Here is a 26,336-nt window from a genome sequence, read left to right as displayed (position 1 = left end):
ACAAGATTATTTTTCACCAAATGGTTCATCTTTCTCAAGTGAATGTGTCCCATTCTTCTGTGCCAAGATATAGACTCCTTTTCTGTGGCTTTCGAGACAAAGCAAGTGACTTGTGCAGATGTTGTAATCGCTTGGCTCATGTCGAGAATATAAGGATCATTAACTCTCGGAGCCGATAAGAGAATCCATTCTTGTGGAATTTTGAATCTAGGTTTCAGCACATAGCAGCCGGCATCATCAAAATGCACGGAGAATTTTTTATCGCAGATTTGCGACACACTGAGAAGATTATGATCAATTTGCTTAACATAATTGATCTTATCGAAGCACACAATACCATTGGAGATACTTCCCTCTCCAGTGATGAATCCGCCTTTGTCTCCCGCAAATGCGACATACCCTCCTCTAATATTTCTCACGTCGTATAAGAGCCGTAAGTCGCCAGTCATGTGTCTGGATGCTACACTATCAACAATCCAATGACTATTAATAGTTCCTCCTGGAACACCCTGCACATGTCATTTAAAAACATCAGTTGAGGATGGGGACCCAAGCCTTAGTGGTCTTGGGTCGTCCCTGAGCATCACGAAACGTGATATCAATCTCTTGATGGTTTTCAAGAACAACTGCTCCCCCTGAATTGTCACCCGCCTTAGGTAACCAAGTTTGTTTTTGCCTACCAGTTTGAGTGTTGTAAACAGTTTTTGAAGCTTTTGGTTTTACAGCTTGTGACACACGTGGTTCCCTTTTAACTGTTTTAACTTCAGATTTCAAAGCTTTTTCAACAGTTTTCATGTTCTTACGTCGTTGTTTAGTTTCTTGTTCTTTTACTGTTCATTTATCATGTTTAGGTGAAACTGACCGACGTTGAGGATGAACTGTTTCAGGTGGAGCTTTCTTAACAAATTTATTCTTTGGAGCATTTGGGCAGTTTTTGATGATGTGCCCAAATTCTCCACATTTAAAACATGTTCTCCTTTCAACAAATTTAGGAGAACTTGATTGACCACAAGATGTCGAACCCGTGGAACCTGAGGTACTAGCCTTTTCATCACACCCATTTGTGCGTTGAGTGTAATTGTTATCAATGTTACGTTTTAAGATCGTGACCTGTTGTACAAAATCTGTGTTTGATTTATTCTCAAAAGTCTCAATCTTATCAGTACCTGTGGATGCCACGAATTTGACACTTTTTGCTTTCTTTTGACATCGAGCTCCTTTTGTTTCAGATTTCATCTGAGAGACTTTATGCTTTTGAGCTCGTTTGACTGGTTGTTTACCATTAGAAGCACTAGGTTGTTGAGTGGTTGAAGATTTTAGATTACCAAACTGTTTTCTAATCTCAGCCTTAGGAATTGGATCACATTGTGTTACAACAATTCCCGGAAGTGTTTTTCCCAAAACTTTGTTTGTGTTGTCTTCAAAGACTTTATCAATCAAAGATTAATTTACATTTTTAATTGGGAAATCGTGATCTGAGTAGATTTTATCACCTCCAACCAATGTATACAACACATTACTGCTTTTAACAGTAGACACACTTGTCTTATCAACTTTGACAGAATCAATCACTTGTTTCTTAACAGATGGGACATCAGGAGTATCAGGATCACAAAGAATGTGATTCTCTCGTGGAATAACTACTCCTTTCATCTTGTTAAGTGATTTATCCTGATCACTCACATCCAATGCTGATTCATCATCCGATGTCTCATAGTCCTCAATAATTGGAGGACTTTGCTTCATGGATGCTGAAGTTTCTTGTTGCTTAGAGGATGTGTTTGAAGAATTGTCCGGTTTGAACCCTAGGCCAGTAGCAAATTCCTCAAAATCAAGAGGCACACTGGGTTCATACCGAGGTATTTCCTCCTCATCAGGCATCTTGGTATAGTTATTCATCAAAGGGGGCGGACATTTCTTATACCCTATGCCTTTCTGATTTCCCTTCGGTTGTTGAACATCGATGATGTGATCAAGCACAAATTGGGAGTTAGAATAACTCTCCAATTTTTGTTTGATCGCATCATGCTCGCATTGGGCAATGGCTAATTGCTTCTTAGTTTCTTCCACAATGTTAATGTATTCATTTATACTTACTTGCTTGTGGTAAACTACTTTGTTCACTTCGGACACATTTTTCTTTAATGTTTCAATTACTGATTTAAAATCTTTTTCGTTCCGAGTTAAAGCCATATTTGCCTCTTTGCATTTGGAAAGTTCAATAACCAAATTTTGATTATGACTATGAAGCTTTTCTAGTTCAAGCTTCATTTCAGCACATGATTCACAAACCCTAGGAGCAGGAGGTTCAGAATTTACCTGACTCGAAGAGGCTGACACATTTGTCATAAATGCAGTTTGAAAAGAAAAAGATCCGTCTTCATCAGAAAAGAACTTTTCCATTTCCCTGGATGTAGTAGCAGCCTTCTTGATCAGAATTGATTTCTGACATATGAGTTCATCAGCTTCATTCAATAAATCCTCAACACTAGAACCTGCTTCCTCCTTCACATCAGACTCTGATTGATTATCCCCAGAAACAGAGCCTTCTTCATCAGAACTTCCAGAATAACCAGAACAGTCATCACTTTCAGAGAATTCTTCTTTATGAACATGCTTGATGTGATTGATGATCTTTGCATAACAAGCTGTTCCACTTCCTTGATCACCTTCACCAAACTGCACAGACCAGTCACATCCCTCATCAGCTTGAACAGTCAAAGCCCGATTGGGATTTGAAGTTCCAGGCTGGCCCTGATTGTTATTAACTGCCACAATCCTCCTTTCACGGTTTTCTTGCTGGGCATTCACATTTGTAGTATTCGTCTGGTTTCTGAAAGGGTTGTGATTGCCTTGTTTTGTTGGTCGAGTGCACTCACGTTTGAAGTGCCCTTTATTACCACAATTGAAGCATGTAACGGCATTAATATCAAACCCATACTTCGTATCTTTCTTTCCTTCCAACGAAGTTCTTCCAGTTCGAGCCATGAAATCTTTTGCCCTTCTCACTGCACTAGCAAAAGCCCATTTGATATCCATCAACTCCATTTCTTCCTTGTCGATCTGTTGATAATCTTCATTGGTCATGTTGATGTTTCCAAGCTGACCTGCAACCAAACCACAGTAAGCACTGACCATTGTATTGATAATTTCCATATGCTCCTTAGCAACTTCAATGCTGATGTGTGAAAGGTTTGAATTATCGACTCGGATTGTGTTAGGGTTTTGAGGTTGAGGATTGTTTGTATAATGAGCCTGTTGTTGTTGTTGTGATGGTTGGACTTGTGGCTGTGTTGGGACGGGAATGTAAGACCTCGGATCGAATTGAGGTTGTGCTGGGTTAACTTGAGGTGTTGGAATATATGATCTTGGATCAAAAGCCGGAGCAGCAGTTGATTGAGGAAACGGAAAGGAACTTGTGTTGGACACAAATGCAGTTAGCAGTTTAGGTTGCTGAGCTGCAGCGGATCTTGCCAAAGCATCGAAGCCTGGAAGGTACATTTCTGTATTCTGAGGAGCGGGAGCTCGCTTTGCTTTCCTGATTTCTTCATCATTTTTATGTTCCAGTTTCTGAATGAACTCATAGATGTTAACCGTGTCTAGAGTTCCAGTATGCTTCAACAACTCAATAAAAGAACTCCACTTTGGAGGTAAGGCGTCAGCAAACTTATTCACCATGTCTTGTTGAGTAGATACAACCCCATAAGCACACATTTCACTAATCAGATGATAGAAACGTGTTGTCATATCATTTAGAGTTTCGTTTTCCAAAAACTGAAACGATTCAAACTCTTTCTTCAACAAATCATGACGAGACTTTCGAGTAGCTGCATTGCCTTCTCCTCTAGCAACTAAGGCATCCCACAATGTTTTCGTGGTCTTGCAGTAGGAGAACTGATGATAGATATCTTTGTTGAGTGCTTGTGTAAGTGTAGCAAAGGCCTTTTTCTCCAATTCATAAGCCTTCTTGTCATTTTCGAGCATGTTAGCATAACCTTCTGAAGTGGACGCTGCAACTTCAAGATTATCATTGAATGCATTGATGAAACACGTCCAAAGATCGGTGCTTTGCCCTTGAACATACGTGTGAAAGCGGTTTTTCCATGATGGAAAGTCGTTCATATGGTTCAACTTTGGTGGACGATTGTTGCTGCCCGTTTCGCTCTCACTAATCAAAAGATTTTGAATGCTTTGACTTTGATTGGATACCAATGCCCATTGACTTGGACTGATTGATGGCTGTGGAAACATACTTTTCGCCCAAGCTGCAGCAGAGGTTAGTTCTTGACTAGATTGTGAGTCTATACTCCAGTGCCAAGGACTTGTACAACTCATTTTGATGAGATACTAATTGAAGACCTTAACAAACACAAACTTGTTAAATTCAAACAGACAAGAATCGAAAGATACTATTTGTTCGAAGGATCAACAGTGTTCGAAAGATCACTGTTGAGTTTCGAACAACAACTTCGAAAGATTCTCCAAGACGAAGGATCCTTATCTTTCGAATAATAACTGTAGCTCGAACAATATATCCTTCGGAAAGATTCCTTGGCTCGAAAGATAAATCACAGACTTCGAAGGATATTCGAAGGATCAATATCTGTCGAACCTCCTCTGATCGAAAGATAATCTTTCGACTTCGAAGGATATCTTTCGAACTCTTCTGACACAGCTGACACAAAGATGACAGGTTGGTGAAAAGGTGATGGGTTGGTAGAGATCTTTCGGCAGAAAGGTATGGTCAGACCATACTTTTTCACCAACTCAGACTTTTCAAATAAAATATTGCCGAGAATGGAAAGTCTTATCCAGAAAATCCGGTCACCGGAGTAAGCCGGAATTTGGCCGGAAATCACCAAGTTTCTAAAAAAAACAAGTTTTTAAGTTACCCAACCCGTCCTTTAACACACCCGGTTAGTTTAGAACACGTTTTTATGCCAAGAAATGCGAGAAAAACACTAAAAACGGGTGCTAAACAAACACTCCAAAGTCTTGTACAAACCTGGTTTTTAACAAGGAAAAGAGCCACTGCTCTGATACCACTTGTAGGTCCCTCGGAGGTTGAGGTTAAACCTTATCCTTGTTATGTTAACACACTAGCAAGTGCGGAATCCAAGGTAGAGTGCAAACCTAGATGAAACAAGCACAAACACAAGACACACAATATTCACCGATTAACACCACTTGTATTAATACGTATGAAAGGTTCGGTTACAAGCTCAATGTTTACAAATCTGTTTTGCAAACTCTCTAAGTGTGTGTGTGTTCTTGACAGAATACTCTCTCTATCTCTCGAGTGTCTATCTTTCTGTCACTTGTGTCTAAGTGTCTACCATGAAATGAACACACTACATGGGTATATATACCCAAACAGATTGTCTGTCCGAAGGATCCGATAGATTGATCGAAGGATCATCTATCGATGTTAAACCTGTCGAAGGATCTAAACATATCTCGAAGGATGATCTATCGAGGTTCATCATCATCCATCGAAGGTTTATCTTTCGAGCTCATCGAAAGATCTAAACTATCCTTCGATGTTACATCCTTCGACACAGAGAAGTTACAACCATTTTCTAACTGTTTGGCCAAGTCAAACCAGGAGGATGGTTGACTTGGTCAAACTTACAAGACTAACAAAGACATCGTTTTATATTGACAAGATACAGACAAAGTACAGACACAAGTGCACCAACAGTATAGAACTATATGCAGCGTATATGACCCTTATTTTCTGTTCAATGATTGGTTATCAGGCACTGAGATCCATGGTTTATCTACGCAACGTATTGGTCAATACGCAGCGTAGAGGGTTAACCCTATACACTGCGTATTGACCAATACGCTGGGTAGATAAACCCTAATTTTGCTAGGGTTTGGTGTGCCAATAGGCACTTTAGTGTGCCAATAGGCACACCCTAAAAAAAGTTTTATTCCAGGTGGAATTGCTGTGTTTAAAGCATGAATCGCCATCAAATAATTTGAATCGTGTAGTTATTAATGTTGGAAAAACAGTAAAAGTGGAGCCAAATGTTGAGTCTTTGGAGAATTCTAAATCAGGAGGACTCCCAGTAACGAAATGAGTTTTTTTTTTTTTTTTTTTTTTTTTTTTTTTTTTTTCTCTAAGTAGGTACTTCAGATTTATGCTTATGGACTTAACGAGTTTCAAATATACCGGCTTTCACTTTTAACATATATTATTCATTACATACAGATTGATTTACAACTTTTAGTACACTCGTATCAATTTTTAATTTTTCAAATCTCTACATTTGACCAAAAAACACAATGATAATTACTGGGTGCTAAAGATGGTTTTTAACAACATGAAACAGGTTTACTTCATGACTTTCATCTCTGAAATTTCCGGGGAAAAGCCTGCAAAGATTTACCAGCATTGAAATTGAAGTAGGATGGTTGGTTGGACCACATTACATCAATATGAAATTATTTATTATTCAGTTTCAGTCTTCTTTGAAATTTCATTTTATACAGTCAGGGGTATGTGAATAAATAGCAACAAACTGATGTCTCTTTATAATCAAAATGCTAAGATATGCAACTACCAAAAAATAAAATAAAATGAAATTAAGCCCTGTCATATTTTGAATATCACAGTTAAAAACCAACAAGTTGATGGTTCTAAAAATAATCAATTTAAGATACACAAAATCGACTCAAATTTTAAGTTAAAAACATTATTTGTAACACATCTAATTAAGAGGTAGCAAATTTGATTGCTTAACTAGCAGTTACCTAAGGATATTGTCTTAATGAAATTATGTGAACGGTCAATGTTTGTTCTTCAACACCCTGCATGACGATACCGATTTTAAGTCATGAAATAAAACCAGAAGAAGTTCCTGATCACAACGAACGCATACTCCTAAATAGATAAAAAGAAAAGGGTATAAAATCGAATTCCACTCACCGATGATTTTGGCATATCAGGAGGCCTTATTTTATCAAACATGAAGGAAAAAGCAGTGGCCATGTAGGTTGTCTGTTGGCTGAGCAACAGTCTGTGTACAGCCTGACGAAAGAACAACAAAAATACTAGGGTTTTATAAACGGGTTACTGTTTAAAGATTTAAAGTTTTAACCCCATTTATTTTCATTATGCCACTTATGTTTACGATTATTTGTATATTTCTAAAAATTTAATTGTTTATCTTAAAAAACAGGAATTTTGAATAATCCATTTTTATCTTCACCAAATTGTCTTTATATAGGTGGACAAACACATGACAAGAGTCATTGTTTTTGGAATTGCTATGGTAGTCAAAGAACCCTAGCCAAAAGTCTCACAGTTTCAATCGGCTCAAAATGTAATTAAAAAACGTTCTTTGCACTAGATCTAGATTTCAATTTAAGAGGTAATTAAGATGAATGCATAACTTTACTAATTAACAGTTACCTAACGAGATTGGCTTCCGAAATCCCATAAACAGTCAACGATCAATCTTCAATACGCTGCATGAAGATACCGATTCTATATTAGCATTTCACGGTCATGGTAAAATTGAAATATGCTATAAAAAGAAAATTGATGAAAAGAGTAAACAAAAAAAAAATACCACTCACCGATTTTGCGATATCGGAAGGCCTTATTTCATCAACCGAACACGATTTGAGCATCCAGGTAATTGTCTACGTCTGCGCGGCTGCCTTTGTAACATTATAATCTAACAAAACAAGTAGGGTTTTATAAACTAGTTACCCTACAAAGATTTACAACTTTAACCCTATTCTTTTTCATTCTACCCCCTCCATTTATTCGCATTCTATTATTTCTATAAATCTAACTGTTCATATCTTAAATAGTAATTTTATGTCATATTTTTTCACCAAAGTGTGTTTAATTCTTTATGTGGATGAATAAAATCCTGCAACCATATGTATTGTGAGTATATAAGTACCACATGACTAGGGCCGGCCCTAAGCGGCCCTATATATTTTTCACCTAAGTGGCCCTATATATATATAGGGATGTGTTAAAACGAGAACGACCTTGAGTTGTGAGAACCGTGAGAACTAGGCCATCCAAAAAGTTTTTTCCGAATTTTTTTCTCAAAAGTCATAAAAAATCACTTGTTTCAACAAAAAAAAAAAATAAAAAAAAATGCCGCATACCCACATTTATTTACATGAGACGTAAAAAAATATTTATCTTCGTACAAAATTTACACCGGCGCTTAAAAAAACTTGCATCAATCAAAACTACCGACGCGACAATTTTTTTGGGTAAATTACTTTTTGACTCTCTGTGTTCTAAAAGTTTTAACCACTTGAATCCAATAGTAAGTTTGTTAATTCATATGTTTAAATTGTTCAATGTTAGTTGTTTTGTGTTCTCGGTGCAATGATTTTTGTATGATTATAATTGATTAGAAGGTTTTCAATGTTATTAGAGATAATTGATATGGAATCAAAGTGTTTAAGTTCGCATGTTATGAGTCTAACAATTCGCATGCGAAGTTAGACCTAAATGCTGGTTTCGCATGTTATGATATCATAAATCGCATGTATAAAAGATCTGATCAAAATGTCAAGTTCGCATGTTATGAGTCCAACAATTCGCATGTTCATAACATGAAAGTTTGGAGTTTCAATAAATCGCATGTTATGAGTCCGATAAATCGCATGTAGTGTTCATTATATATAAAACATGTTGGTGTCTCTTTTTCTTTAATTCTGTAGATGAAAGGCTTTATATTCCGGAGGTTGAAGCATCAGCTACACCTATGGTTGGAATGCAATTTAATTCTGTTGAACAAGCATATGTGTTTTAAAAACATATGCTAAGTTAGCTAGTTTTTCTTCCCGCAAAGGTGGTGAAGTCGACAGTGGTGGTATAATCAAAATTGTACGTTCCAGGGAAAGCCAAAGGTCCTTGGATGTAGAAGCAAAGAACAATGTAATTAATAAAAGCAGTACGACTGAAGCATATGTGTCTACAACTAAGAAACTATATCACAACCCACTTAAAATGAAAACAACGTGATGGAATTGTGAAAATCGGTGAGAGATCGTACTTTCATACCACCACCACATGCAAAACATGTTTACAAATTGCAGAATCAAACAGAGAAAGTAGGACTTAAACAATCATGGAAAGTATCAGGTTTTGGGTTGTGCACGCAAGATGCTTGATGAAAGTCCTGAACCAGAATTGGTTGTTTTTTCAATTTTATGTATGCTTTATTGGTTCATGAACCACCTAAATCGCCTGATTCCAGTTTATTAATCCTTCACAGAATTCATTTATCTGTCCAATCAGCAATGTAACATTGGTCAAAATCTTCTTAGATGCCTTATATTCGTATTTCGGTGGTTGTTTCTGCTTGTAGACTGATAATTATGAATTTATGATGGGCTGGTTTTGAGAACATGAAAGGAACTTGTAACTGTTCTTGCTGATGATTATGGTCAATTGGGCGATCATAGCACGTTGATGGTTATTTACAATGCTGAAGTCCGCATCTATACAAATAGTTGATTAAGGATCAGCCCTCATGTTTTGTAGTCTCCCCTCAATCATCAGTTAATAGAAATTTTGTCATCGACTGTGGTCAAAGTCAAATATTTGAAAGAGTTACAAAATCGACAGGCTGTTCTGTAGTTGTTGAGAACAGTATACTGGGGGTCAATGTGGTCAAGATTCTGATAAACAAAATGGATAGGAAACAAGTTTTTTTTGGTGAGTTTTTTTGGTAAAAAAAGTTTTATTCCAGGTGGAATTGCTGTGTTTAAAGCCTGAATCGCCAACAAATAATTTGAATCATGTAGTTAATAATGTTGGAAAAATAGTAAAAGTGGAGCCAAATGTTGAGTCTTTGGATATTCTAAGCGGGTACATTTTGACTTTTATGGTCATACAAACTAATTTTTTACTTCAGATTTATGCTAATGGACTTAACGAGTTTCAAATATACTGGCTTTCACTTTGAACATATATTATCCATTACATACAGATTGATTTACAACTTTTAGTACCCTCATATCAATTTTTATTTTTTTAAATCTCTACATTTGACCAAAAAACTCAACCATAATTACTGGGTGCTAAAGATGGTTTTTAACAACATGAAACAGGTTTACTTCATGACTTTATGAAATTATTTATAATTCAGTTTCAGTCTTCGTTGAAATTTCATTTTACAGAGTCAGGGATATGTGAATAAATAGCAACAAACTGATGGCTCTTTAAAATCAAAATGCTAAGATATGCTATTACCAAAAAATGAAATGAAATTAAGCCCTGTCATATTTTGAATATCACAATTAAAAACCAATAGAAATAATCAATTTAAGATACACAAAATCGGCTCAAAATTTAAGTCAAAAAAACATCATTTGTAACACATCTAATTAAGAGGTAGCTAAGGTGAATACAAAGTTTGATTGCTTAACAAGCAGTTACCTAAGGAGATTGTCTTCTGAAATTACATGAACGATCAACGTTGGTTCTTCAACACCCTGCATGACGATACCGATTTAAAGTCATGAAATAAAACCAGAAGAAGTTTCTGATCACAACAAACGCATACTCCTAAATAGATAAAAAGAAACGAGTATAAAATCGAATTCCACTCACCGATGATTTTGGCATATCAGGAGGCCTTATTTTATCAAAGTTGGACAATAAAGCAGTGGCCATCTTGGTTTTCTGATGGCTGAGTCTGTAGAATATTATAGCCTGACGAAAGAACAACAAAAACAGTAGGGTTTTATAAGCAGGTTACTCTTTAAAGATTAAGTGTTTTAACCCATTTGTTTTCATGTTTTAACCCCATTTATTTTCATTATGCCACTTTTGTTTACGATTATTTGTTTATTTCTAAAAATCTAATTGTTTATCTTAAAAAACAGGAATTTTGAATCATCCATTTTTATTTTCACCAAATTGTCTTTATATAGGTGGACAAACACATGACAAGAGTCATTGTTTTTGGAATTGCCATGGTAGTCAAAGAAACCTAGCCAAAAGTCTCACAGTCTCAATTGGCTCAAAATGTAATTAAAAAACGTCGTTTGCAATAGATCTAGATTTCAATTTAAGAGGTAATTAAGATGAATGCATAACTTTACTAATTAACAGTTACCTAGCGAGATTGGCTTCCGAAATCCCATAAACAGTCAACGATCAATCTTCAATACCCTGCATGAAGATACGGATTCTATATTAGCATTTCACGGTCATGTTAAAATTGAGATATGCTATAAAAACAAAATTGATGAAAAGAGTAAACAAAAAAAAAATACCACTCACCGATTATGCGATATCGGAAGGCCTAATTTCATCAACCGAACACGATTTTAACACCCAGGTAATTGTCTACGGCTGCGCGGCTGCCTTTGTAACATTATAATCTGACAAAACAAGAGGTAGGGTTTTATAAACTAGTTACCCTACAAAGATTTACAACTTTAACCCTATTCTTTTTCATTCTACCCCCTCCATTTATTCACATTCTTTTATTTCTACAAATCAAATTGTTCAAATCTTAAATAGTAATTTTATATCATATTTTTTCACCTAAGTGTCTTTAATTCTTTATGTGGACGAATAAAATCCCGCAACAATATGTATTGTGCGTATATAAGCACCACATGACTAGGGCCGACCCTAAGCAAGTGTCAGGTGGGCGACCGCTCAGGGCCCAAATCCATATATAGGACCAAATTTTTTTCTAAAATTATATATACGGAGCCGCTAAAATGAAAACCACCCCCAGTTAAGAGAACCATGAGAACCACTCTCCACCAATCAGATTATGCCAATCTAAAGGGTATTTTGGTCATTTACCCTAAATGTCAGATCTCTCCCTCTCTCTGCATTTAAAGCCACCAGAGAATTTAACATCTCTCCTCTTTCTCTCTCTTAAAATACAAAACCCTCATCTGTTTTAAAAATCATTCACCCCATCTCTATGTCTCTGCATTTTACTCCGGCGAGTTGGACTCGGGCGACTATGTCGGTCCGTTCTTCTCTCCCTTTTCCACCACCCACAACCACCCTTTACCGCCGTCACAACCACCCTTCTCCGCCACCCACAACCTGCTGCACCACCCTGCCACCGCCCCCTCCTTCTCCGACAAGACCGACGACCTCTTGAGCTTTTAAAGCATACGGGAGTTTTGGATACTGTTAGTATCTATGAATTCATTCAAAGGTTGGAACATAAGAACGAAGAGGAAATTCGGAAAGGCAAAAGGATTGCAGTTCCTCAAAACACATAAATGTATCTGCATGGTTTTAATCCTGCAGCTAGTTCTAGTTCCGTTCAGCAACCGAAGCTACAAACGGTGTTTATGTCAAATACAAGCTCTTTTCCATTTCCACAATCTGCACCACCTCAGGTTTTCGATCGGAGTGCTTATCATCTGCCAGCGCATATGATTGCTCAAGCTCATGCTTTTTCTAAACATCAACTCGATCTGAGCGCATGGCTACCAAATCCCCAACCTCCACCTCAAGTTACCACTACTTAACCTCAGTTGGATCCAAATGCTTATATTCCTACGTCATCACAACAACAAGCCCAACCACAACCACAACAACCACAACCACAACAACCACAACCACAACAACAACAACCACAACAAGCATGTTATACTAACAACCCTCCACCCCAAAACCCCAAAACAGTCAGAGTTGATACTTCAAACCTCTCGAAAGTTAGCATTGAAGTAGCGAAGGAACATATGGAACTCATCAACACAATGGTCGGTGCTTACTACGGTTTGGTCGCAGGTCAAATTGGAAACATCAATCTGACCAATGAAGATTATCAACAAATCGATCGTGATGAAATGGAGTTGATGGATATAAAGTGGGCGTTCGCAAGTGCTGTTAAAAGGGCGAAGGATTATATGGCTCGAACAGGAAGAACTTCGTTGGAAAGCAAGAAGGATACGAAGTACGGATTTGATAAGGATGCGGTTACATGTTTCAATTGTGGCGAAAAGGGTCACTTCAAACGTGAGTGCACCTGGCCAAGCAAACAAGGCAATCGAAATCCGTTTAGAAATCAGACGAGTACTTCCAATGCCAATCAAGACAATCGTGAAAGAAGGATGGTAGCGGTGAACAACAATCAGAACCAGAACCAGTGTGGACCTTCAAACACCACTAGAGCATTAGTTGTCCAAGCTGATGAAGGGTGTAATTGGTCTGTACAATTTGGGGATGGTGATCAAGAAGGAGGAGGAACAGCGTGTTATGCAAAAATCATCAATCACATCAAGCATGTTCATAGGGAAGAATTTTCTGAAAGTGACGATAGTTCGGGTTATACCGGGAGTTCTGATGAAGAAGTTTCTAATTCGGGTGATTATAATTCGGAATTTGATGTGAAAGAAGAAGTTATTTCTGATGTTGAAGACTTATTGAATGAAGCAGAGGAATTGAAGTGTCAGGAGTCTATTCTGATCAAGAAGGCTGCTGTAGCATCAAAAGAAATGGAAAAGTTCTTTTCTGAAGATGGATCTTTTTCTTATCAAACTGCCTTTATGGCAAATGTCTCAGCCTCTACCAGTCAGGTAAAATCCGAAACTCCTGCTCCTAGTGTTTGTAATGTTTGTGCAGATTTGAAGCTAGAATCTGAAAAGGTTCATAGTCATAATCAAAGTTTGGTTATTGAGCTGTCTAAGTGCAAAGAGGCAAATATGGCTTTAGCTAGAAACGAAAAGGATTTTAAATCTGTAATTGAAACCTTAAAGAAAAGTGTTTCCGAACTAACCAAAACTATTTTCAATAAACAAATTGGTATTAACAATTACATTAATATCATCGAGGAAACCAAAAAGGAGCTAGCCATTTCCAAATGCGAGCATGATGCAATCAACCTCGAATTGGAGAGTTATTCTAACTCCCGATATGTGCTCGATCACATCATTGATGCTCAACAACTGAATGGTAACAAGAAAGGCGTTGGGTATAAGAAGTGTTCGCCCCCTCTGAGACACAACTATACTCATATGCCTGATGGAGAAGAAATGCCACGTTTTGAACCCAGTGTGCCTCTTGATTATGAGGAAGTTACTACTGGTCTAGGGTTCAAATCGGACAGTTCCTCGAGTACCTCATCTGATGGAACAGAAATTTCGGCATCAACGAATCAAAGTGCTCCAATTATTGAGGACTATGAATCGTCTGATGATGAATCAGAGGTAAGCGATCAGGATACATCACTTGACAAGATGAAAGGAGTAGAAATTCCAATTGAGAATTACATTCTTTGTGATCCTCCTACTCCTTCTGTTCAACCAGTTGTCAAACAAGTGATAGATCCAGTCAATGATGTCAAAGATGACAAGGAATGTGTGTCTGGTGTGATGAGCAATAACGTGTCATACACTTTGGTCGGAGATGTTAAAATTTATTCAGACAACGATTTTCCAATCAAAAATGTCAATCCATCTTTGATTGATAAAGTTTTTGAAGATAACACAAGCTAGTTTTTGGGAAAGACGATCACAGGAGTTGTTGTAACTCAATGTGATCCAATTATAAATTCTGAAATAAGAAAACAATTTGGAAGTCAGACACCGCCAACAAAGCAACAACATATTGCTTCTAATGTTAAACAACCAGAAAGGCGAGCTCAAAAGCCTAACATTTCTCAATCAAAATTTGAAACAAAAGGAGCTCATTGCCAGAAGAAAAACAATAATGTCAAATTTGTAGCATCAAAGGGTACTGATAAAATTGAGACTTTTGAAAACAAATCAAACACCGATTTTGTCCAACAAGTCAAGATTTTAAAAAGTAACAGTCAAAACAATTACACTCTATATACAAACGGGTGTGATGAAAAAGTAAGTACCTCAGCTTCTACGGGTTCGACATCTGTTTGTCGATCAGATTCTCCTAAGTTTGTGGAAAGGAGAATGTGTTTTAAGTGTGGGGAGTTTGGACATATCATTAAAAATTGTACAAACACTCCCAAGGATAAATTTGTTGAGAAAGCACCACCTGAAAAGGTTCACCCTCAACGTCGTCCCGTTTCACCAAAACATGATAAAAGAACTGTTAAGGAACAAGAAACGAAACAACGACGTCAAAATGTCAAAGCAGTTGAAAAGGCTTTAAAATCTGAAGTCAAATCAGTTAATAGTGAACCAAGTTCTTCACAATCATTAAAACCAGAAGTTTCAAAATCTTTTCATAAGAATCAAACTGGTAAACAAAAACAAACTTGGAAACCTAAAATGGGTGAATGTTCAGGGGGAGTTGTTGTTTTTGAAAATCATCAAGAAATTGAGATCACATTTCGTGATGCTCAGGGATGACCCAAGACCACTAAGGCTTGGGTCCCCATGCTCAACTGATCATTGGATGATATGTGCAGGATGTTCCAGGAGCAACTATTAATAGTCATTGGATTGTTGATAGTGGAGCATCTAGGCACACGACAGGCGACTTACGTCTTCTTTATAATGTGAAAAATATTAGAGGAGGCTTTGTCGCGGTTGCTGGAGACAAAGGCGGATACATCACTGGAGAGGGAAAAATCTCCAATGGTGTTGTATGTTTTGATAAGATCAATAATGTTCGTCAAATTGATTATAATCTTCTCAGTGTTTCGCAAATCTGTGATAAGGAGTTCTCCGTGCATTTTGATGATGCTGGTTGTTATGTGCTGAAACCTGGTTTCAAAATTTCAAAAGAATGGATTCTCTTATCGGCTCGAAGAGTTAATGATCTTTATATTCTTGATATGAGCCAAGCAATTACGACATCTGCATAAGTAACATGTTTTGTCTCAAAACCACAAAGAAGGAGTCTATATCTTGGCATAGAAGAATGGGGCACATTAACTTAAGAAAAATGAATCATTTGGTGAAAAACAATCTTGTGAATGGTGTGCCTGTGAGAAGCTTTCATCTACAAGATATCAGTGTTTCATGCCAAAAAGGGAAACAAACGAAGAAGTCTCACCCGCTGAAGAAAGTCAACACTGTTAGCATGCCTCTCGAATGTCTTCATATGGACCTCTTTGGACCTATGAAACACAAGACAACCTTTGGGGATGCTTATTGTCTAGTGATTTCTGATGATTATTCTAGATTTTCTTGGGTAGCTTTTATGGCACATAAGAGTGAAACTCCTGGAATCCTCAAGGATCTTCTTACTATGTTGGAAAATTTATACACGTTGAAAGTGAAAAGGATCCGAAGCGACAATGGAACTGAGTTCAAAAACCGTGTAATGGATGAGTTCTGTACTTCAAAGGGTATTCTTCATGAATACAGTTCTCGCTACACTCCACAAGAAAACTGTGTCGTTGAGAGGAAAAATCGCACGATAATTGAAACTGCAAGAACTATGTTGGTAGAGTCGGAGCTTCCTGTTCAGTTCTGGGGGGAGGCCGTGTCGACTGCCTGCTACACGTTAAACAGAGTTCTCACAGTTAAAAGGCATGGCAAGACGTGTTTCGAACTTCTACAGAAAAGGAAACCGGAACTTTCTTACCTAGAACCTTTTGGCGGTCCATGTACAATGATTGACCCAGACGGAAAGTTTGGTGCCAAAGCTATCGAGGGTTTCTTCCTTGGATATGAAACTCTAAATTTTCGTGTATGGAATCTGGGAACCAAAAAGATTGAGCTATGGAGTGAAGTAAGGGTTCAAAGGTATACAAATCCTGTCAGAGCTCCGGGTGATCCATAGATGTTTGATTACGATGGGCTATTCGACTCCTTTAATCTGCCAACCTTTGACGAAGAATCTGCAGCTGCTAGAATGTTATTTGATAGTGACAACGCTGCTGGCTCGCCATTGGTGAGACCTGTTATTGTCAATTGGGGCCAGTTTTTGACTTTAAAAAGAATAAAACATAATTTATATGACTATCATATTAAATAATGTATATCATTTTCACGTATTTTGTTATAAATATTAGTAAATTTATGTTATTAGACATATATTTAATTTCCAACAGCTAATTTCTTTATAATTTAACATGTCTGAGTACTCCACTAGTACTCTCCCACCTATGCCGAGTACTCTCAACTCCCCAGTCGACCGACTAGGGAGCGCCTAGTGACTTTTGCAACCATGGTTATTGTTAACCTATAAGCTTCTAATTCGGTTATCAATACGGTGCAAAATGAGGTATTTGCAGATGCTGATTACAATGAGTCATCGGAAGATGATGAATACCATGATGATGAAGGCACTTCAGCTCCAGTTGCTCCTGTTCAAGGGGCTTCTGTAGAAACTCCTCAGGTGCAGAATGAAGATACTGCTGAAGGGAATGCATCCACTTCTACGACAATACCTGGTGTAGAGTTGGTTGTTGATCTTAATCTTAACAATTTGGGTATCAATACTCGTGTTCCTAATGTTCCTGAATCGAGAATTTACGATACTCATCCGCAGCAGAATATTATAGGAGATGTCCAAAGCGGGGTGCAGATGCGTAATCAGCTGAGAAACAACGAGAATGCTGGTTTGTATTCAACAATCAGAGAATCTCGTCTTCAAAATGATTGGTCCTTCGCGTGTTACGTTTCACAAGAATAACCGAAATCTTGGAAAGAAGCCTTAAAAGATAATTCTTGGGTTAAAGCCATGCAGGAAGAACTGCAGCAATTTCAAAAACTAGGTGTTTGGAAGCTTGTTGAAAGGCCGGAGAATTACAAGAAAATTGGCACACGTTGGGTTTTCAAATGCAAGAAGGACGATCATGGAGTAGTCATTCGCAACAAGGCAAGATTGGTTGTTCAGGGATTTCGTCAGATCGAAGGCATTGACTACAATGAAGTTTATGCACCTGTTGCACGTCTGGAAGCTATTAGGATCTTTCTAGCTTATGCTTCATTTAAAGGATTCAAAGTCTACTAGATGGACGTCAAAAGTTCTTTCTTACACGGTGTGGTTGAAGAAAAGGTGTACGTCAAACAACCTCCGGGTTTTGAAGATCCTATTCATCTAGATCGGGTTTGGTTGCTCAACAAAGCTCTTTAAAGTCTACATCAAGCACCACGAGCGTCGTATGCAACCTTATCAAATTATCTGCTGGAGAATGGTTTTCAGCGAGGTCTTATTGATTGCACTCACTTTATCAAGGAACAAGATGAAGATCTTCTGTTGGTGCAGGTATACGTTGATGATATAATTTTTGGTTCAACTAATGATTTTTTGTACAGGCAATTCGAGCGTGTGATGCAAGAAAAGTTCGAGATGAGCGCAATGGGGGAAATGACTTTCTTCTTGGGCCTACAAGTTTAACAAACCGAGTCTGGGGTATTCATCCATCAGACTAAATATGTTGGTGACATCTTGAGCCGGTTCCAGATGTCTGATGCAACGCCCATTGGTACCCCACTTCCACAGAATCACGGGATTACTCCGGATCTGAAGGGTGAAAGCATTAACTCTTCATACTATCGCGCTATGATCGGATCTCTCATGTATCTCATAGCCTCGAGGCCCGACATCATGTTTCCGGCGTGCTTTCTTGCAAGATATCAAGCTGACCCGAAGGCCTCACATTTGGCAGCTGTTAAAAGGATTTTCCGCTATTTGAAGGGATGCCCGGACACTGGTCTCTGGTACCCTAGGGATGATAGCTTTGATTTGATCGCGTTCAGTGACTCTGATTTTGGCGGATGCAAAATTGATGGCAAATCAACAACAGCGGGATGTCAATTCTTAGGAAATCACCTGGTCACGTGGCAGTGCAAGAAGCAAACCTGTGTTGCTACATCAACATGTGAAGCAGAATACATTGTTGCCTCTAGTTGTTGCTCCCAAGTTCTTTGGATACAACAACAAATGCACGACTACGATTTTGAATTCCTACCTACTCCTATTTTTGTTGATAACAATGTTGCCTTACAGATCACTAATGATCCTGTGAATCATTCCAAGACCAAACACATCGAAATTAAGTATCACTTCATACGTGATTGTTTTGACAAAAGATTAATCGATGTTGTTAAAATCCAAACTGATAACCAACGTGCCGACCTGTTCACAAAAGCTTTTGATAAATCACGTTTTGATTATCTACTTTTGGTCAATGGCATTAAGGTGATACCAGAGTAACTTCTTTGGCTAATGTTTTTGTAAATATTTTCTTAAAAACTCTAAAAATACAAAAAGATTTTCACCTTTTAGCATTTTAGGGGGAGTAAATTCAAGAAAATACAAAAACATCTAAAAATCCAAAAATCCAAAAATATGTCTTTACTTTCTGTCTTTAAGTTTGAAAAATTCAAAAATTCAAAAAAAAAAATTAGAAAACTAAAAATGAGTTTCTTGGATTAAGGAAGATGATGATATTCACTTGTGTGGTTGGTCAACATGTTTAAAAATGTAAAACAAAAAAATGAGAAATGATAAGTATCTCTACTAACGATGTATCGGTAGGCTCACAATTAGATTAAAATGTGCAGGATGATACAAACCTAACAGACTTCAAGTCAGGTGGGAACCATTCTTGGTACCGAAATTTCGTTTGATAGATTGCCGAGGTTCTGAGATATTCGGTCTTTATGCTGCTTATCATCTGGGTATCATGGTTGTATCTCTTACCGAAAAATAACGGAGACGAAGTCTAGATCTTCCATGATACCATACATACGTGTACACACTGCATTCGACCTCAATAAGTGATAAACAATCACATGTCCAAACAAATAAGTGATAAAATATCACATTTATCCGGGAGTAAAGTTCGTCTCTCTGCTGTACGATGTACTGACCTGTTCACGGACTTGCTCCTGTGCCCTCATGCATATGAAAATCAAGTTCCTCATCAATAAGTGATTCTATCACATAGGGCTTGTTTTTCAATAAAAAATAAGTGAGTTTCTCACATTTTTATACGGTCAAACAGATGATAATCGGTATACTCACCGGTAAGATGAAATCTCGTGCATACCTTGATACGGGAATGTGTCGTGAGTGGATGAACACCGACTTGTAAGTAAAATCCTTACCGTTAATCGTATCTCCTAATTATGACTACATCTGATTAGTTTGAGCTTATGTGGACAACAATACTGATAATCAAGGTAGTATACTTATCTAGAGCTTTAAACCGAACAAAAATCATGATTGACTAAGATCGTAAGCTGGTATGATTCCTTACCCTTGAAACTCGCAAAAGTTTACTCTTGTATAGTCGTTTATCGCTTTTTCATTGATTGTCGTTAGTTTACCGCACTTTAAATTCTAATTTAGTGTAGTTGTAAAGTTCATTTTTTAAATTAGCGAAGTTGTAACTTGGTGTTTTCTGCCGAAAGCCTGAAGCCTACTTCATAAAATGTCGTTGCATTTGGTAAATTCAATCAAAATGGAAATATGTTCAAATTAACAAAATATGTTCAGTGTGCAAAATTTTCAAGACTTAGTGAATTTGTGAAAAATGGTCGACGAAACTCTTGTATGTCGACGAAACTTCATAATGGTCGACAAAACCCCCCTTGGTCCTTTTAAGTTTCGTCATGGGCTATCTTTCTAAGCCCAAATCCAAGCCCAACTCAGAGTTTCGTCGAGCCACACTAAGTTTCGTCGAGACTGAAGTTTCACCAAGGTTATAAGTATTTAAGGGGTCCCGGTTCTGCAACAACATCACTTTTTCAAAACCCACTTGACTGTTTGTCTTCCCCAACACTCCAAACCACCATACCGCGCATACCCCTTAATCGACTCAAAACCCTTCATCTTCTCTCTATTTTTCATCCAAATCGAGGTATTCGAATGTTTGATCAAATGTTTCTAACCTTATGAACCCTCTGTTTTTTGTCCATTTGTTTCGAAAAACCCTTGCAGACCATGTTTTCTTGATGTCTTCATGAACATAACTTGTTTTTGTTTTGGGTTTCTTACAAAAACTGTTAGAACTAGGGATGTATTGATATTGAACACTGATTTGGTTTTTGATTTGGGTTGGGTTTTGTTTTACAATACAGGGGATGATATTTGTTTGAATGTTGGTAACTGATTTGGGTGTGGTTTCGGTATAAACTCATGTCGGCTTGATTCTTGGTTTTTTTCGATTGGTTTGGGTAAAACACAAAGTGTCAAATGTTGAATGTTTTGTGGATCATCTGTCGATTAACCAACAGACGACGAAACTGCCTCGAATTTGATAAACCCCCAAATCGACGTAACCCTAACTTCTGCGACGGAACTCCATGACGACGAAACTCAAGTTTCTTCAAACCTTGGATGACGAAACTCAAGTTTCTTCAACCCTTGGATGACGAAACTCAACTTTCTTCAACCCCTTGACGACGAAACTCAAGTTTCCTCAATCTGTTGACGACGAAACTCTACTGGTCAACGGTCAACTCTGACTTTGGTTGACCAAGGGAGTTTCGCCGTGATAAAGGGAGTTTCGTCACAGTGTGTGGAGTTTCGTCATTCTATACTTAGTAAATTTTCTGTTTTGGTGTCCTTTCACAGTAAACTTACATTTGAATGATATATGTCATTTGGTCACTTGAACTTGTATTAACATATGTCCAATGCACATATCGTTCCATTATGACTTATTGTGAATGTTTTACACATGCAGATGGCACCAAAAGAGAAAAAGCGCAAACCCGCGACTTAAGAAGGAAAACAAGTCTAAAGAGGAAATGATGTCCGAGAAGCGTCACAACCAAATTGCTTTTCTGGATCCTGAAGAAAAGATCAGTAAAGTGAAAGAGATTACACAATGGATCAGGGAGTCGCGGATCAATAAAGCCGTCACCTTTTCGACGCCTGTTTACAAATCGCTTGTTAAAGAATTCTGGAACTCCGCAAGCGTCGTGCAAGTTGATGGCTGAGTTCCTCAAAGAAAGACATGACTTTATGAAGCAGTGGTACGATTCTAGAAATACTACGATAGTTGACGGGGTCAAGAAGATAAATGAAGGCTATGAGTTTCTTAGGAAGCGGGTCTATACTTTATGGGGAGATAGATGTAAGCAACAAGAGGTGATGAAGAAAAAGGATGATGATCCTGAAGATCAAGGGAACCCCGATCCCTCTGCTACATCAGAGCAACCTCCAGCAGCTACCTCTTCTCAGGTTGTTGTCTACAAGCCTTCTCAGATTGAATCTGCATAAGGAACCTCCAGTGGAACAGTTGAAGAAATACAACAGCTTGAATCTTTGCCTGGTACATCTTCTTTTCCTAGCACTGCTGATCTTGCATTGCGGGTTGTACATCCTATCACTAGAGAACTTCTTGAAGAAGGGGAGATTATTTATGATCTTTCACATGAGCAGTTACTTGCTCTGAACGCAGTGAAAGAGATTGACGATGCTGAAATTGACAAAATGCCAAGTGAGCCTGAAACTGCCGATGTTGAAAATATTGAAGAGATTGCGTTTGAAGGAAATGAGAAGAAATCAACTTATGTACGTGCTGACGGAACGGAGTTTGATCCATTTGATGAAGAATCGATGCAAGAGAATCAGGAAGACATTGATGAACAATTGAAGAATCGCACGTCTTCCGATAATCCGACTGATGCATTCCAAGAATGGAGAAAATGTTTCTTGTCACGAGCTGAAAAACCAACACCACCGGAAGCACAGGTTGATATCCTACAGTTTGAGAAAGTGAAGCCGCATGGAAGAATTCTCTGTTGGATGTTCGTAAAGGAAATACATTGTGTCGCCATCAAACAGGAATTTGGTATTCACTATTTCTGATCATTGCCAAGCATACTGTCTTTACCATTTTACGACGTTATGTGACAACTGTCAAAAATCCTGGTATCCGTATAATTAATTAATATTGATTAGTGAATAATGACTGTGCTTAATTACAACTGATGACTTAAACTACTTTCTGATTTCTGTATTATATATACATGTGCATCACATATTACATAACGACATCTCATTATCACCTGCAAACTTTATTGACATACATGAAAGCACAGCTAGCACAGTTATCGGATAACTCAGAAAAATGCTGACAATGTTCAGTACATAGATAGACGGTGTTTTGAGACCCAGTATGAGCCAGAGACAAGGTTTTACACTAGTAAGGTGGGTAGGGAAGTAAGGACCATAAAACTGTGTCACTAGGTGATAGTTTAAGTGCTGGAAAGTGCCTAAAACCCACTAAAAGTGCAGAATTCTGTATATTTCAGCAAAATTCAGCTTTTTAACAAGCTAGTAATGTGCAAAAATATGGCAAAATGGTCATGTATGCTTTCCTAAGTGTCGAGAATTAAAAGTGTCACAAAAGGGTACTTAAAGAACACTAAACGGAATAGTTTGATGCTTTAACGAATCGGGATCTAATCGAACAACCGGACATTACCCGGAACATCAAAATTTTACTAAAAGCATTGTTTTATTATTTATGGGCTAGTTGTAATCCCCGAACGCCCTAACACACTATATAACATACCTTATGCATAACACCTAAACTAATACACTTAGTTTTCAAATAATTACCTACTTATCATTACAACTTACACTTAGAAACCCAACCCCCCCCCCCCATGCTAGTAATCGGCCACTAGGTGGCCTACCCTCAAGATTTACATAATCTTCTCTAAATCTTATTGATCTTACTTAGATTGCCTCAAGATCATGTGTGTACTTTGTGAAACATACAACCCTTTGGATAATAGTGTTGGATGGTTATAAGAAGGATCATAAAGTTCTCATTCTTCACCACACTTCTTCCTCTCCTAGCCATTCTCGGCCGAACACCCCTCTCCACACCATCACCATTTTCATTTCAATTTCATCCATTCCAAGCTCCTCACAAGGTGTAAGAAGCAAGATTAGAAGGTTTGGTGCTTGTGGATCTTGAAGGACCTCCATCAATTGCTTTTATCCACCACATTCATCACCTTCAACATTAAGTGTTCTTCCCTAGCTTAGAGCTAGTAGTAAGACCCTATAACCCTTGTTACTCCTAATTTTGGTTGGTTAAAAGATGTAGTATGTTGTAATCACAAGAACACTAGAAGACATAAACATGAATCTCTAACATAAAGCTTAACATATGATGAAATAGTGATGAAACTATGTTGTTTATTAAATGAATGATGTTTGCTTGTTGTTTACTTGAGATTATGATGTTGATCATCATAAGGAGCTTGCTAGATTATGATTAAACACATGATCTAGCAAGTTAGAGGATGATTATGTGTTAACACAACAAGATCATCCTCATATATAAGCATGAACTTGAATAATAAGATGATTCCTTGAAAAATAATAAACAAAGTAAGCTAGTAATCTTATGAATCTAAGATTTATGAATGGTTTTCCAAAAGAACCAAGTTCAACATATGATTTTTAGAAGATCTTGGTTTTTACTAAAATCTACACTATTTTTGGTGGTAAAACAAGTGTAGAAACACTAGAGAAACAAGAAGATCCATAAAGAAACGTTTTTGTAAAATATGTTTACAAGTTGTAAACACCTAAATTCTTTAAAAATGAGATTTTTAAAGAAATAAACACACTTTAAAGGGTAGCTGAGCCTACTAAATACACTACGAAGTTACTACGAGTTTTTATGAAAACTCAAGTTCATGATCTTTATGTAGATAACTTGTTTTTGCACTTGGTAAGTGTGGATTGATTATTGATTGTTTGTGATGATTTTTGAAAAAGAAAATGATATGCTTAAATAGCATGGACACCTCCATTTTTAGGGGAACCTATGACAAAATTTTCTAAAAATATAAACACTTAATGAAATATTTTCTAACAAATATTTACTAGTGTATTTTAACTATGATTTTCAACTTTGCCATAATTTTTGTCACAAAAATACAAGTATTGAAGGTTGGTTTTTATAAATAAAAATGGGTAAATATATATTTGGAATATATTAAGATACTTGTGTGAATATTTGTATACTTTTGTGAAATAGTTATAGTATTCTAGGGTAAAATAATATAACTTAACATAATACCAAGAGTTTACAATCCAAAACAATACCAAAAATCACAAGGAATAAACGTATATAAGTTACACATTTAAATATTGGCAAACCGAACAAGAACGTAACTTCTAAAATATTCCGGAGAATACCGTTATAAATATATTTTTGGTAAATATTATTTTGGATACAAAGGGAATGAAAGTATGATTTTTATTATTATTACAAGTTATATCATACTTTGACAAAAGGGAAAATATCATTTTTGGGAAGTTAAAATATATTTTCTTGAATATTTAGAAGATGTATGATTTTTGAGAAAAATATATATTTTCTTGAAATACATTATTTTTAGACAAAATGAGTTCACATGTATATTTTCTAAAGTGAGACTTGAAAATATATTAGTTTGGAACGACAAATACAAGAATACAAAGATACATGTATAAGATACCCCCATCCTTGGGAAGGAAGTACGAAAATAAATACTTGAGAAGTATTGTTACAACTGTGACAACTCGGATACTTTAGGGTAGCATTACTTAAACTCCACAATATTTGGCGTGTATCTTTACATTCGATTGCTCTTATATTACGATCATACGAGGCGTGGTGGATTTCACTCGTACATCACTAAAGATTTATGTGTGCTTATTATCTATTCAGGGAACCGTTAAACACTTTTATGTGTCATTTAACCAATTTAGAAAACTAACCTATCGGGCCGCGAGTTACTTGGGTTACTCGATACATTTGTGCCTGAGGCCACACCCCTCTTATTAATCTTTAGGCTCACATAACTGAGGCCCAACCCAAACTTGCATACACATATTTATGTCATAATCTTACATGGATCAAGGGAAGCCCAAGAAGGAAATATGGGAGTTGGGCCGGCCACTGTTAAAGTGGTTTATATGCACACACATATAATAATTTTATACGTGACCCTCATAAGATAATAATCACATAACCACAAACCCTAAACACCTTATTGCGTGCATTGAAGTCGACGATCAGCCCCTCCCTTCGAAATCCCTTTTCTTTCCTTGGAACTCATCTCTTGTACGAAGTTCTAATCATCATCGGGTAAGTCAGATATCTCGGCTCTAATTATGTGTTTATACATGTGTGATTACTTGTGGTAATGAGGATTACATCTATATGTTGATTGGTGATTTAGATATTATATTATGCATGATATGTGAGTTAATGTATGCAAAAGTGGCTATTCATTAATCGATCAGATTTGTTTTACATATATTCATGCAAATTCTGTGCTAATGCTAAGATGTGAAGTTAATAATAATATTATTGAACTGACATGTAAACTTGGTAGGATAAACAATACATGATGTCACAAATGGTTGTGGTCCAATGGTTGTATAATGCATGATGTCATAAATGGTTGTGGTCCAATAAGATTAAAGTGGTTATAATATTGGTGATTGATCTAATATAAAT

General features: G+C 37.1%; 1 long non-coding RNA gene across 1 annotated transcript; it reads right to left on the bottom strand.

The window, feature by feature from the left end:
- Positions 1 to 10,306: 10,306 nt before the first annotated feature.
- Positions 10,307 to 11,355, bottom strand: LOC110870870. The gene is made up of 4 exons (XR_002553315.2): positions 11,276 to 11,355; positions 11,109 to 11,164; positions 10,601 to 10,702; positions 10,307 to 10,482 (listed from the first exon to the last, which is right to left on the bottom strand). It is a non-coding gene; the product is annotated as an uncharacterized LOC110870870 (long non-coding RNA).
- Between the last annotated feature and the right edge of the window lie 14,981 nt (positions 11,356 to 26,336).

Source organism: Helianthus annuus, chromosome 8 (assembly GCF_002127325.2).
Source record: "Helianthus annuus cultivar XRQ/B chromosome 8, HanXRQr2.0-SUNRISE, whole genome shotgun sequence".
In the NCBI taxonomy this organism is placed as follows: domain Eukaryota; kingdom Viridiplantae; phylum Streptophyta; class Magnoliopsida; order Asterales; family Asteraceae; genus Helianthus; species Helianthus annuus.
This window is presented reverse-complemented; position numbering and strand designations above follow the sequence as displayed.